This window comes from Aulostomus chinensis, chromosome 20, assembly GCF_037954235.1.
Source record: "Aulostomus chinensis isolate RoL2024-O1b breed Wild chromosome 20, RoL_Achi_v1.0, whole genome shotgun sequence".
NCBI lineage: Eukaryota > Metazoa > Chordata > Actinopteri > Syngnathiformes > Aulostomidae > Aulostomus > Aulostomus chinensis.
The window spans coordinates 18,206,177-18,222,435 of NC_141339.1; positions in this window are offsets into that span (position 1 = coordinate 18,206,177).

The window sequence follows — 16,259 nt, forward strand, 5'->3', positions numbered from 1 at the left end:
GCAAAGGGAAGCTTCTGAGAGAGGGCGGGCCACAGCAGGTACAGATGTGATTGTGTTTGTGTCGGTGTGAAATATGATTAGTGTTCTCACTTATTCGAGAGCTGATCACCCTCGTCTTAGCCACACAGACACACACACACACACACACACACACACACACACACACACACACTGACAGAGCGGGATGGTGAATCAACACGTGCACAGTTGAACTTATGAACGAGCGGTTTACGTCTGTACATGCGTGTGTGTGAATGTGAATTCTGGCATTTGTGTGCATACAGGCAGTCAGATTCTCTCCCCCGTTGTGGTAGCTGGTGAGCAATTCCACAGGCTCTTGGCGGAGCTCCAGTGTAGCTCCGAGGAGGAAAGAGACAGAGAAGTGAAAGGAGAGGAGAAACAAGCAAACAGAAGAGAGAGGAAGAGAAAGAGAGGGGCAGTAGCTGTGTAATTAGTAGCAGGTTTTTGCAGCCCTCTGCTTCTGTTTAATTAAAAACTGAAATAGAGACAGAGGAAACAAGGAAGGAGAGGGAGCCTGCAAGAGTGAGTTTTGTATTCAGTTTTTGCCAGGGGCAGGTGTGAGACTGGCACCGGGAAAGATGCCCAATAGCTCCAGGCGTCTCCCACTTGGCTTTAAGCAGAATAGTTAAAGGGATGAACTTCACCAACATTTAGAAAGTGAATATTTTTTGTGCTCCCTCGTATTGAGCGATGCACACGTTTACATTGTGAATTGACAAGATTGATGAGTGATAAAGGCGATGATGATGGCAGTGATGAAGAGAAAGGCGTATCGGAGCAATGATGACACGGCAATATTGGCAGCCGTCGAGGTGCTGATGAAGAATTCTCTCTGTCTTTGCTAACCAAGGGCTATGGATCCATATTGCTGAGCATGCTGCTTCGCTTCCACCGCAAACTCATTTCTTTGTCTCTTAACTCAGCTTTAATGCCAACTCTACTTCTGTCATTCAACCCGGCTCATAACTGATTCTCGATTTCTGTTTGTCCTTTGCTTTCTGCTGCGTCTTTCCTTTGTCTTCCTCTTGCCGCAGCAACCCATGAACTTCCTCCATCTGGATTGTTGTCCTACACTGTTTTCTGATATTTGCACAATCCTCATTCTCATGGTACTGGGTGGTGGATGCTACTTTAGAGTTGGCTTTTCAGTAGTGTTGAAAATCCCAGCAAAAGATATGTTTAAAACGACGCTTTAATTCTCTATTTTTAATGAATCTATGATCTGACATGCAGTCAGAGGCCCCCATTCAAAGGACCCTAGTTTTTCATGACAATGCCATCTACCAAACTGGATAAATACAAAAGTTCAATTGAAGCAGTAGCTAACTAAATGCATGTATTAGAAGCTGGCATGATCCACCAAGTCATTCTGGATTTTCCCTTATGACTCGAACCACTGACTTTCAGGGAGCAGCTGCTTCACATGGGCTTGACCGCCTGTCTGTTTAGTAGGTATTGTCAGGGTAAACTTCATAAAAGTAGTCTGAAGTATACTAGCGCGCACTGATTGGGGTGGCAAACAGACTCGAAACATTAGTTTTTCCATCCAATTTGCTACCTCATTGTTTCTACTGGCTGCCCTCGTACTGACAGGAGTCGTAGCAAGTACGTCACAGAAAGCAGTACTTGTGCGGAGTAAGCTTTTAAAAAAAATTAGTACTCAAACATTATGTCGTGTTTTGAATAACACTTGAAAACTCTCAGTATTTTGAAAGTAAATAGCAGCAATAAATTTGAAGCGGTCCTACAGTGAGATGTATTTTAGTTAAAGCGATAGCTCTAATCATGACATCACGGACATCACATCGCTCAGGTTCAGCTGTAAAAATGGTGGTTTGACTGTTTTGGGCATCACACAAAACTTGGAAAATGACTTGTGTCACTGCCACAGTTTGATCTGTTTGGTATGATAACGTTTGGAAAGTTCTGTGAGCTGCAATTAAGCAGTAGCTGGCTCAGCCGTGGCTGAGACCGCAGTGACTGTTTTGGCTGTAAAACAGTGGCTGAATTGCTCTAAAGCATCACACTATTTCAAGATCACACATTTAAATACTTGAATCTGACCTTTCTGGTCCTGTAACATTTTTGGAAGTGAATATGAACTATCCCAAAAAATTATTAGTCAATATTAAAGTTAGCAGCAAGCTAGCAGGAAAAAGCCAGCTCAGCCAATTAAAAACAAAAAAACAAAAAATGGCAGTATGCCTCCTCCTGAACTGGAATGTCAACCCATGCACAAATTTCAAGTAGTGAGAAACACAGCGCTTTACCTGGTCGCGAGGAACCTGATGAGCAACGTGGGAACTCATTTTGTGTGGGCTTGAATCTGATCTATCAGTGAACATGTGATGCACTATAGCACACCAACAATGCAGTTGTAGCACTGCAGACCTGGAATTGTACACTGTAGTATACCCGTGGGAAATCTGCATCGGTTATGTTTCTCCACTCATTTATCCAGGTTTCTCCTTGTCAGCTGACTGTAGGTGGTTAAAGGAAGCCATGTGAATGAAACTCTTACCCCTTATTAACATGCATACAGATGTAAAGAACTCATATCTCCATCGCTAAGTAACTATTTAAGTTTTAATCACACCAGTTCAATAAAGGGAAACTGCTTTTTTGTTGCTGTTGTTGTTGTTGCTTTTCGGTGGATACATTTCCCTGGAAATGCATTCCACCGATGTAACGGTGACCATAAAAACTGCTGTCATCCATAGAAAGTTCCAAAGTGATAGTAACAGGCCATGATGATGATTAGCATAATTTGTATTTGGGTAGGAGAAATAGAAAAGGTGGATATCTCAAGTAGAATAACAGGCACATCCAACATATTTACGGCCAGATGCTGGATTAAAATACATCAAGAAAAAAAAAAAATCAGCATACTGGAGAACAGCTCTTAATACTTTATTAACCACAAAATAAAAATGTGTCAGCCACGCATGGTCTTCATCAGGCAAATGTCTGATGAGGACCACGTGTAACTGAAAGGTGGAAATCTTAAAACCTGAAGAAAACAATCTCCACGACAACCACAGAGTATTTTATTTTCAGTTTGGGTGAACTATCCTAATTGTAAGGGAATAGATGTTTGGGATCGCTGCAGAAATTCAAACTGTCAGAGCTGCACAGCACGGACTCTCTGGAGCTGCAGGATATGGTTTTCTGTTCTCTGATACAACAGCAGCCTAAAAAAAACTGCACAGGTATGAGAACTGCTGTTTTATCTGCTCTTCATCTGTCTGCACCTCCACACTTCTTGTCCTCCCTCGCTGTGTATTCAGTATATTTCTCAACAAACCCTGTTTTTCCTCTGTTTTTACACAGTGTGTGTGTTTTTGTGTGTGTTTGAAAAATCGTTTTTCACACCGTCTCCATGACGCGTGCTCCCTCTGTTCCTTCGTCTTCTCTCTTTCATGTTCTGCTAAGTCTCCCTGTCTGGAGAAGTAAATGAGAGTAAGATGAACTGACATGCGGTCAGGTAGGAAAATAAAGACAGGAGGAATTAGAAATGGGGGGGGGGGTAAGAGAGAAAGGGGTATAGAGGGAGAGGAAAGGGGAGGGGAGTCGGGGAGTGAGGAGCAGCTGCCAAAGCCAGTCAGTTGGAGGAGAGTGAGGAGTACTGCGATAAGGAGACAGCCAGAGAGCGGCAGCTAGCAGGCAACCGAAGGAAAGACACTGATACCCTCTCTCTCTCTCTCACCCCCCTCCCCCCTTCCTCCCTGCACTCCCAGCCTCCTCTCCTCCTCCTTTGTGCAGTGTCTCAACGGAGCTGTGTTTGAGTGGCAGGCCGTCACAGATCAGCTAGCAGCTAAAGCAGAGGGCTATGCGTGCGTGCGTGTGTGTGTGTGTGTGTATGTGTGTGTGTGCATGTGTGTGTGTCTGTGTGTAAGGCAGGGGGCTGCCAGCCCAGAGCGAACAGATCAGGGGAGAGTCTAAGTGGGTTTATCAGTGCTGCTGAGAGCCAACACACACAGACACACACACAAACACACACACACACACACACACACACACACAAACTGCATATATATACATGAACACACAACTGCTACACACAAACAGAAAGTAAAGAAACAAAGAATATGGGAGAGAGACAAACATGCCATCAGATTTGGCATATGCATAAACTACACACACACACACACACACACACACACACACACACACACACACACAGAAAGAAAGGGGTATTAGACCCAACCAAAGCAAACCTGTGAGCGTGAAAGCGCCTTACTGCCTGCCTGCTAGCAAGAGATGTGACTGGATTCTTAAGCAGCCAGCTAGAGTGAGGGCTGCTAAACACACACAGACACACACACTCACACACACATACACACACACACACACACACACACAAACACACACACCCTACTCGTATCTCAAGGTTCAGACGAAGGCTCGTGTCTCATTCCTCTTGTAGCTCAGCGCCTCAGAGCCCCAGCATGCTTGTAGAGGTAACGATTAGGTGTGTTTGCACTCTTCTGTCTGTGATTTCCCAGGGTGTCATATCATTGTTTTGATCACATTTATTGACTTTTGAGGTTATTTTTAAGGCAGTGGCATTTTTATTACTGAGACAGAGGGAACAGAGGATGAAGGAAGGAGATGCTAAGTGGAGTGAATAACACTTTTAGCAGCGTACACGCAAGGACATCCTGATTGTTAAAAATGAAAGATGGACACATTGCACTCTAAAGTTCACTTGTTAAGTGTTTTTTTTAATATTTGGAAATGGATGAAATGACTTTTTGCCATGTGGGAGGTGCTACCTGGAGTGATGAACCTACCCGGCTCTGTAGCTTTAACGGGACTGTTTTGGTTCACTGCTCTCACGTCATTTCCAGATGCGAAAGGCAGCTGTTTCTAGTGGACGGAGCTAATAGATAAACCCACTCTTTCACACTTGCCCTGCACCAAATGGCAGACTGACAGTTAGCAAGCAGCTAATGAACAAAATGGAGTATTTATTGCGGGCAACTGGGAGGCAGGAAAGCTCCGACCTCTGGGAAGTGTTTTTGAGAGCTCAGAGAAGACGATTTGACATCGCTCAGCACAGCAGCGTTTGTGAGAAAGATCAAGATAAATGAGTCCCTTCGTTGAAATGATTCAGGAGGTTGTCTTTTAATGAAATGGTTGCTGGTTCAATTCCAACTTGTCAAAGTGTCCTTGAGCAAGATACTGAGCCCCGAATTTATCCTGGTGAGTAGGTGGTGCATAGCAGCCTCCCCCACTGTCATGAAGCAAGAAGACGTACAAGCGTCCTAAAGTTAGAACAGCGATGATTTTACAACCATTTAGTTTGTTCATCGGCGCAGGGGAAAGTGATGTCAAAGGATAGTCCACGGATTGATTTTGTACATTTGTCCTGCTCGTGTAGCCAGTTTTAACTAATGTTACCCTTCTGGCTAACATAACCTAACATCTGCAGATTTTCTTGGGGCAATCAATTTGCCTTTTGCTGTGGTGATGTAGTTGCAGGAATGCACCAGTAGTGGTAGTAGTAGTAGTAGTAGTAATATTAGTAGTAGTTAGTAGTTGACCACCATTACAAGACGGGTCATATTATGATGTCATAATATGTGATTGTTTTTTTTCATCCGGTCAAAAATCCGTTATACGTGTGTAAAAAAACACAAGTGCAAGGACTTGAAGTATTTTCTTCACATTTACAGCACAGATGACACATTTAATGATATGAGCGGAAAAATCCGAAGGAAATGGAGGAAAGTTGCAAATTATCCATGAAGACACTGAAGAACATAATGATAAACACACAGTGAATATTAATGAATTAAGCTTCAATTCATATCAAATACCTTCCCTACATTTATATAAAAATCACACAGTCGGATTGTTAAAAGTGGAGTTGTATTTGTTCAAGTGTTTTCCAACATCAACAATATGTTACAGTGTCTCCTTGGTAATCCCCCCCCCCCCTCCATTTCAGAGCTATTTAATAAATGCTTTATTTTGTTTTTGTATTTGTTTTACTTGCATTAATTTTCTGTAATCACCATGCAGCTGTAAGAAGAACTCAACCCAAAGCACACGAAGCCAAAAATGAGGCATTATATTTGTTTCCAGCTACTTCCCCATATATGTTCTGCGTACATGATTAAAATGTTAATTAAAATGCATGTGTATGCGTGTTTGCTCGCCCATGTGTGAACCTTCTCCCTCCACAGAGTGTCTCGGTGTAGTGTGTAATATCTCTTTGTGCCTGCGATGGAACAGGCAAGCCTAATTACGTCTTTAAGTGTGTAATTAGAAGCGAGCGTAATTGGTGGTTTGCACACACAACACACTCCTAGTTGGAAAACACAAATCATGTCTGACACAATGCCTAACATGGCCATTTAGTGCAATAACGACAGGTGGTATAGGCATCCGCAGCCTGCACACGCAGAAAGACGCACTATCAACCATGTATGTGATATGTCTTTGTATTTTAGTTTTGGCTGCTTGATGATTGCCTCAAGAGATTAAACAATTGATTATTTTATCAATAAATCTATTATCTAAAATGCCTGAGCAGTGATACAGCACAGTTTCTTCTTGGGTTGTTGTTTTCTTTTTTCTTTTTTGTCACACTGACAAAAACCAGAGACACATGATTGACACTGATGTTAATCATCCCATTTGAGACACGGAAGATATCCGAGAGATGATTCAACAAGAACAGCAAAGAGAGAGAGACAATAAATACAGGCGAAGATGCTGAGCTTGATACACGCCACACGCCGAAAGACTGCATAATCATTTCTAATGATATGAGGAAAGATTTACTGCTCTGGCAAGTTATTACTGACAATCATTTGATCTGTTTTTCGAACAGTAGATCTATTACAAATAATCAAACTTGTGCTAGATGCTAATGCGGCACATTTTCTGGATGAAATTCCATTGAACTGTGATGAAAATTGCTCTCTGCTCTGTGTTTTTAGCTCGTAGATCTGACGGTGGTCTTAGCACAGCTTTAACAATTGAAGGAGAACTTCTGGGAGTTATTCTTGTACTCATAAAGATCAGGAACCAGCAGAAACCGATGCAGGGTTGCTCACATGGCTCGACTTCCAAAAACACTAGAACGCACGTTGTCATTAGACCCTGCTTGAAGCGGGAAATGCGATTTAGGGTAACAAATCCGAGGACCCAAACTCAGTCACACACCAATGCCAAGATTATTGATATAAGGTTTTGTTTGTTTTTTTGGCCATAATTAATTAACTAATCATTCTGTCATTGATTTGCCTTCCTGATGACACAGACATACCCATGACCTCTCAATGTAGCATTCCATTGGTTGTGGCACAGGAACTCTGAATATTGTGTCTCAGTGTCATGGAAAGAACACCAGTAGAGACCCAGTTGGAAACGTCCTGTTCTGGAAATGTTCTGAGAATAGCTGCAGCATTCTGTTCATGTTTTTTATGCCGGTAACTTTTTGATATTTTTCCCACCATGTTCTTCTTAACATTCTTCAAACTTTCAAAAAATCTTGGCTGAGGCAACCGATTTCATATCAAATAACATCCCTAAAACATCCTCAGAATTTTGCAGTTCAAACATTTTGTTTTAGTATAGGAGCATTATTTGAAATCCTATAATGTTCTTAAAATATTCCCTAAATGTTAAACATTGGTTGACTTCATTAGAACTTGTTGCCAAAGTTGTGAGAACATTTTTTTTTATGAGGTTGAAGGTTGTTCTTTTTGGAAAAGGTTATCATTGTTGACTGAAAACAGCTTGTTGAAATGACGTTCAGTGTTGGAAAATACTTGTGATGTGTCGAATAAGCGGGACTTCAACAGTATGTCCAACATCTGCCTCCTGCTTCCTGGTGCTTCAACATCAGTAACTGTCAGGTAATATTGTGGAATCAGAGAATTGGGGGGGGGGGGGGGGGGGGGCTAGTTGGTTTCCAGCATCTCTTGTGCTGCCATGTCATTCATTGGAAGAAGTTTATGTGAGCTGTTAAAGTTTGTTGGATGAAGAGGCCCTACAGGACTGATGACACATACTGATGCTGCACTTTTGGTTTGGTTTCTGGTACACATACACACACACACACACACACACACACACACACACACACACACACACACACATACACGTATAGAGATGTAGGAGGAGGCCGGAGGGAGGACAGGGAGAGTTTCTGTGGACAGGCCTGCCGCCTCGCTCCTGTCCACAGAAGGGCTGTTTGTTTAGAGGAAATGACACGTGCTGCTGAGGAGGAAATGATCTGCTTGGCCCCATGTAAGATCCTCCCTGGCACCAAGACCACTGCGCTCAGCTCTTTTCTCTCCTCCAACACGCACTCACACACACACATACACACCCCTTTCCTTCCCTTTCTTCCCTTCATCTTCTCAGCTCCCCATCCATCGCTCGTCTGTCACGGCAGGAGTGCAGCCAATCCATCACGGGTCGGAGCAAGGCGAGCTGTTGGGGTGTGTGTGTGTGTGTGCGGGTGTGAGTGTGTGTGTGTGTGTGTGTCTGTGTGTGTGTGTGTGTGTGTGTGTGTGTGTGTGTGTGTGAATGACTGAATATGTGGATCTAAAGTTGTGTATCAAAGTGGAAATGTAGCGCACACTGAACACTCGTCTGTGCGTGAGTCCATTTTATCTTTGTATGCAAGCACGCACACAAACACACGCACGCACACACACACACACACACACACACACATCTTTTCCTTGCTCCTTCACCTTTAATAAACAGTGTGACTGGTATGTGTGTTTGTACGTGACACCAGGGAAGTGGATTGGCTCTGCCTTTCCCTGCGCTCTGCTGACAGATCATTGGACCATAGCAAGCTGCAAAGAGCCACGCCATGCTGGGATAGAGACTTGTGATGAAATATCAAATTATGTAGTGGAGGAGTGTGTCTACACACACACACACACACACACACACACACACACACACACACACACACACACACTCGCGCATTTATGTTCACCTAATCAAACTGTTGCCGCATTCCACTAAAAGTCTCCCACTGAGTCATTATGACCTGGTGGCGGCAACAAGCCAGTATTACTGATTGTGTGTTGTTTTATTTACATAACACATCTCCTTTAAGCCACTCATGTGGTCTCTATAAAACCACTTTGGATTTATGAGGCCATTTTCATGCTTGTTACCACAGGAAATATGAGTGTCGATCAGCATGTGTTAGCGAGGGAAAGAGAGTGAGAGGAATGGTGAAGTCCCTGCAACCAGACAGCTTCACACACACACACACACACACACGCGTGCGCGCACACACACGAACAGGTAAGGGTCGCTGTGCTTTGTTTTTTTGTGACAGTGAATTTTGTGTGTGTATGTGTGTGTGTCTGTGCTTGTGTTGAAAGCCAAATCAAATTTTTTGCCCAGAGCTGAAGCTGTGAGGGGTCCCTCTAAGGTGTGTGTATGTCTGTATATATTATTTATATTTATATGCTGAATGTTTGGGGTTAACCACAGAGTGCGTCTCTGGAGGTGCATATCCATTCAAGGGTGCATCGGGATCAAGCTAAGCCCAGCAGGGTGCTCTTGGCTGGGCATCAGTATGCACCGTCACAGCCTCTCTGCTCTGGATTTCAGCTGTGTTCCTGTGTTTGATGTATGTGAGAGAAGGTGTGTTGTATCAAGTACCTGAGCTGACAGATCATACACTTATATCAAAGAATCTTTGTTGCCCTGTCATGATGCAGCTATTCTGCTGAAAAGCTAGTAGTGATGTATAGTCGTAGACGGTGGGTCTTCTATGCCAGGTTGATGAGTTTCTCCTTGTACACAAATTCATTGCAAATAAACCAGGCAAAATTCCACAGTCCAGTCCACAGTTTAGGTAATTAAGTTCCTCTCTCTCTCTCTCTCAATGTTTAGTTACATTTATTCACATTGAATATTGACACATTGTAAAGAAATAGCTTGTTAACTCATGAGTCTGCCATCATCGTGGCACATCTTTGTAAGCAGTGCAAAATTTCACCCAATAAATACAAAAAAATTGTATTACAAAAACCTGTAGCAGGTTTCATTGTGTCATGGCGTGATAAGTATTCTAAATAAGAAAAAAAAAAACTCATATCATTTTAGATCCAGATAAGGAAGGATGTTTGAAAATTCTTTGTTGAAATTTTTTAGTTTTTTTTTTTCACATTGAAAACAATACCCTCAAACTTTGTTGAGAGGATTGAATACATTCGTTATTAGAAATCACACATGTCCTTTGACTAATATATTTATAAACTCAGCGAATGAAAGTCACATAGCATTTGTATTTTCTTTTGGCGTTATAGTTCTACCACCAGAACCTGAGCCAATTTAAAAAAACAACAACAAGATATTCATTTAATCTGGAATTGCTTCTATAAAATAATTTATGACGTATGGGATGTAATTGAAAATAAGTGGTGTACTACATCTCATAGTGCAATGGCAAATCCAGACTATGCTGTTCAGTGTGAGCCAAACAAATACAAGGAAGCAGATACACCATGAAGCAAAAGCAATTCCAGTATCGATGGCTCATGTTTTAATAAAAATCAATGGTGCTTGCCTTGTGTCAGCTGGGGTCAACTCTCCAATTCAATTTCCTCCTGGGATAGAGCTACACAGACAGGGGTTAGAGGGAGGAGGGTGAGAGAGTGTGTGTGTGTGTGTGTGTGTGTGTGTGTGTGTGTGTGTGTGTGTGTGTGTGTGTGTTTGCATGTGTGTGTGTGTGATATATGAGTATATACGATGTCCTGAGATCCCATTAACACACTCACACCCTGGAAGACTAGCAACAGTTGCAACATAAAACATAATGGCTCCCCCAATCTGTTATAGGGAGGTTTTTATGTAGACAGCTACCTTTTCATTGCAAACACTATATTTTCAAATTATTTAGAGGTGTATATGCTCTCATTGGTGGTAAGAAACATCAGCCACACATCTATGAGAGTACACATTTATAGATACTCGTAGGCCATCAGGGCAAATAATATTTGCTGTCTGTTTTTGCACATTTATTCATGACAAGCAAAAAATAAATAAAAATCCTCTACTGTTATGCTCACATAAAGTTAAGTAGTACACTAAGTTATAAAAACTGTATTTTTAGAGCCATGAAAGAGATAACAGTTGGGTTTAAAACAGGTGATGTGAAAGCTTTTACACCGGAGGTCATAGAGTACCAGCAGGACATTTTTGTTGGCTAATCCGGAAGGTAGCATTGCCAGAGGTTCCCTCGGCCAATGGGATTCTAACATCTGATTTTGGATAATAGCAGGAAAATCTGTCTCATCCATGCTGAATAAAAGTTTTTCAGACTTTTTACAGGCAAAAATAATTTTCACAAATAAACAGCACTTTGTTGATTTTGAAGTGTAGAAGCACTAACAAACCTACGAGTAGACCGTGTGAAGGAAATCACCAACACGTGACTACAGTGACTTCTTGTTTAGCCACTTGTTAGCAGCCGCTGTTTTTAAGATGAAAATAAACGTGCAGTATCTACCGATATAATTCATGCCAGATAATAACTTATTTTAGGTATTAAACCTAAAACTTAATAGACTTAGAGAAGAGGGAACCATTTTACATCTTATTTCAGTGCAACTTTATTGACAGGCCCCTGTGACTGATGTCAGTTTTGCTCTCAAGGCATGTGCAGCGAGAAAGCACCAAATGAATGATAATGTCTAACCTTGAGGTGCTTAAAACTGAACTTTACCAGATTAAACACTATTACAGTCTGGCGCAAAAACAGTGGTTTTGGTCTCGTAGTCGAAATCTCCATTCATGTAACCTTTAAGTTGTTTTAAGCTATTGCTTTACCTCAAAATATGGAAGATAACTTTGCTAGCAGTAACTTTTGCACAGGAACTGGCTGCAGTCAGGTTGCGCTTATGTCGTCTCCTCAGTTTCTCAGTCCCATCAACCCACCAACTCCACCCCATGCTATTTTTCAAATAAAGTAACCCCTACTTGCTAAAAAAAATCTCAGAGTGCAGAGTAAAGAACTTTTCCCACAAATCACTGGTTGTAGCTAGCACAGCTGCTCAAGAGATGGCTCAACCTTCCATCGACCATTGTGGTTGTACTCATGTTGGTAGTGGTAAACGTATCAGTAACGTGATGAGCAGGAAACACTTAACTGCTCCAGGTTAGCAGGTGTGTGTGTGTGTGTGTGTCTGTGTGTGTGTGTGTGTGTGTGTGCGCGCACAGGTTTGCGTGTGTGTAAAACAGCAGTTCATTTACAATTTTAACATTTGGATCAAAGTGAAACCCCTTAGGGAATTTTCAACACATACACACACACGAGCGTGCACGCGTGCACACACACACACACACACACACACACACACAAACATACACCCTCACACTGTTACTGTTTGGGACATTGTGTACAGTTAGTGCTCATGGGTGGTACACATACAAAATACATCACAGATGAAATATAGCCCTTCTAGAAGGAGACAGAAGAACCCCTCCAGCCTCCACTAGTACCCTCTTATATCTCTTTCTCACACACACACACACACACACACACACACACATATACACACATTCACACACACTTTAAACTGCCTATGTGCTGATTGGACACGGGCAGGGGTTTGCAAACAGAGCTGCTAGTGATGGGAACCAAACCGAGAGAGAGATGAGAGGAGCCCCTGCAGCTCTTCGGATTGAGTCACAGTCCTTCATACTCTTAACCATGAAAATGTATAAAGAAGTCAAGACACGCAGACAAGGACACGGACAGCAAATGTCTTGATACACACATAAAAAATTCTGTCAGTGGCCTTGAGGCAGGAAGAGCTTTATGTCTACCTTGTAAACTAGAGGCATCTCGCTGGTCACGTGGGTTCATAAATGTTCAGGTACTTTACAGAAAAAGGGGAAAGAAGGAAGGAGGCAAAAGACGGAAGCATGGATCAGTGACCCCCCCACCCATCCCATTTCAGTCAGATTGTGTTGCTATTTCCCGACTGATCTATGCCATCTGGCTGTGGATCTAAATTTTGGCACCTCATCCGTGTGGAATGCCCCGACACGCAGCTCGACTGAAGGGAAAATGAAAATGAAATGAGCTGAGCTTCTCTCCTGATCCTGGCCTCAGCTCTGTCCTCTGCTCAATCTCATCACTCCCTCCCTCCCCTCTGTATCATCCTCCTCCTCCATCCTCTCATCCCTACCCCCCTCCTCCTCCTCCTCCTGCCCCCGCCCTCCCGCCCGCCACCCCTGGGTAATCAGTGCGCTCGCTCATTCCGTGGCACACAGAGACACATTGATCTGGCAGCACGCACTCACACATCCGTCGGTGCATGCCTACACACACACACACACACACACACGCACACACGCACACACGCACGCGCAGTGGCTGTCTTCTCACACACATACATTGATCTGGCCCGCAGGTCAAGTTCAATAGGAACAGCCAAGCGGCCTTTTTTTTTTTCCTTTTTCTTTTTCTTTTTTTTTCAGACTCGCTCTGCGGTATACTGCAAGGAGCTCTTTCCCCTCCACACCTCTGTCTCTCTCTCTCCTCTCTCTCACTTTCTCTCTCTCCTTCTCTACCTCTCTCCACACACACACACACACACACACACACACACACACACACACACACACACACACACACACACACAGGTTTGCCCAGCTATCCTTGTTAGAACACATTGACTTATATTTATAGTGGACAACATAACCCAGACCCTAACTCTCAACCTCAATTTACACCTTGAATACCAAGATACACAAATTAAATTGTATGAATTGGCAGGATTAATCACCTCTAACTTTCACACTTTATTCTGATTCTGGAAAAAAATTGATTCAAGTCTGATTTATTGTTATATGTTTAAACATATTTTGGATGTTTTTAAGTAAGTTTGGGTTGTGAAAGCACTTGAAAAGAAAAAGAAAAAGAAAAATGCACCCTTATTAAGTCCATTTTGTCCTCCTGGTTTTGTATAGATATTTTCTTACAAATACATACAAATTTCAGGCTGACAAAACCACACAAGTACATGCATCGCGCAACCAAAGAGACATGGGGAAACATGCATAGACAGACAAATTCAGAGAAACACAGCACACTGGAGACACATAAGCCAACATCTCAGTAAGCAAAAGCATGCTGGGATTGTTTGGGAGGGGGAATCCCACTCGGCTGAAATCTCTCTTTTCCCTCTTTCTCTTACTCTTTTATGATTCTGGAGTAATTTATCCCTCAGAGAGAGACAGAGACAGACAGACAGACATACAGAGAGCGAGAGACAGCGGGGAAAAGGGAGAGAGAGAGAGAGTCCCACATTTGGCTCTACACTTTGATTTAGCGAAGCAAATTTAATTTTGTTTGCTTTATGCAAAAAAGTGGCGTCGGCCTCGACTTGTGTTGATTTCCACTGGAGGCAGAAACATCGCTAATGGGAGCTAGCGCCGCATTCGCCACAGCTACAGGGCTACGACACTAACTGAATTAGCCTCATGCATATATTTAATACAGACCTGCTGCACAAATTAGCCTACTGGTATGTAGCCTAGCACCTCTCCAGTGAGGCTCTGAGATCTGAGCTGCAAATTAATTGGCTAGGTTGCCTCCAAGAGCAGCTCCTCTGTTTTTCCTCCGCCCTAAATTATGCTTTCCAATTGCTGAAACACATTTGATATGCATGGAAAAGGCGTGTAAAGCAGTGTTCCCCTCACAAAAGCAGCGTCTGCTTTCGATCCTTCATTTTTGTGCATCTGCCACTCGTGTAATGAGATGAAGGGTTATATCACTGTACGCGTGTAATTGTCAATCATATAGCCTTGACTGTTTATTTCAGCTTGATGTATTTGTGTCGTTTCAGTTCCATAAACTGGGAAGGCACTCAAATGATTTAGTGCAAATTGTATCCCATGGTAACAAGACAGGAAATAATGAGGGACACTATGGATTTTAAACTCTGTCACTCCTCCGTAATGATAAATTCTGAGACGGGAGCGCATTGATAACAAAGAAAGATCCTCTGTTGGTGCATTAGAGACAGGAAACAAGTAAAACAACAAGACAGAGATTAGTTTGATTACCACACTGAGAGCAACCATTATTGCTCCCTAAGGTCTCTCCTCTATCCATCTTGGTTCGATCCTTGGTCGTACGTTTTGGCTCCGTTTCCAAACGGGATCTTTAAAGGTAGCAGGGCTTTAAGTTTTGCTCCATCAACATCCAGTTAGTTGTTTGACCTTGGGAAAGGTTAAAGACACTTTTGGTTATTACTTACAGGAAATAGTTTCAGTTCGCACCTTTCTTAACCATTCTAAGTTGAATTTCATTTCTTTGCGTCTGCAGGTGCTACACGCTGTGGCGCTTCAGATCTGTATGTTTGGAGGCTTTTTTTTCAAAAGTAAGAGGTGCATTGAATAAGTCTCTCTCTCTGCCCTCCCCCTCTACATGGAGGAGAGGTGGCAGGACAGCTGGGGTCCTATGGTCAAGTAGCAGAAAAGCAAGCCAAGTGTGGTTGATGTTCGAAGTAAATAATGGCTCTGTTTTACTCATAGCAATCTCATAATGAGGTGAAATGTACTGTTTGGTTGCCATGAAAAAACTATTAGAAAAAAGATGCTTTTGAAAAGTAATCTAATGGTAACAATGTGTTTATAACATATTTAATGTATGTGCACACAAATATACTTCATCAAGAATGAATTTGGCCAAATGTTTGTATTGGTGCAGTTAATCCTGGGGCAATAAATATTCATGGCTTTTTTTCTCCATGAGGCACTGATTCTACCTTTTTGCAGATGCATATCATTATTATTATTGTTATTATATCAGAGATGCATATTGTTGTTCTAAAGCAGTTTATTGCAGAAGAAAACAAAAGCACAAAACTGTATTTTTTAAGTAAAAATTGTACTGAAATGATACAGTTTCCTCACGCTTGTTACCAAGAGGGATTTGAGTCCTGGCCATCTCCTCTGTGCTCCCTCCACCATCAGAAGTCCTGTTTGTTGGGAGTTAATACTGGCACCAGCGCTCAGCAGCAGTGGTAGAGCTGAATCATGTGAGTTCAAGAAGTGTGGAAAGCAACACAGCTTCACACGGGCTCAGACCACACGATTAACAGAAAAACCCTTTCCTCCTCTTTTTCCCACTCCTCCTCCTCTTAACCTCCATCCCTCTCCTGAGTCCATTCATCTCTAAAACAGGAGAGCTCACCTTCGGCCCTCTGCAGTGGTTTGTAAGTGACCAATTT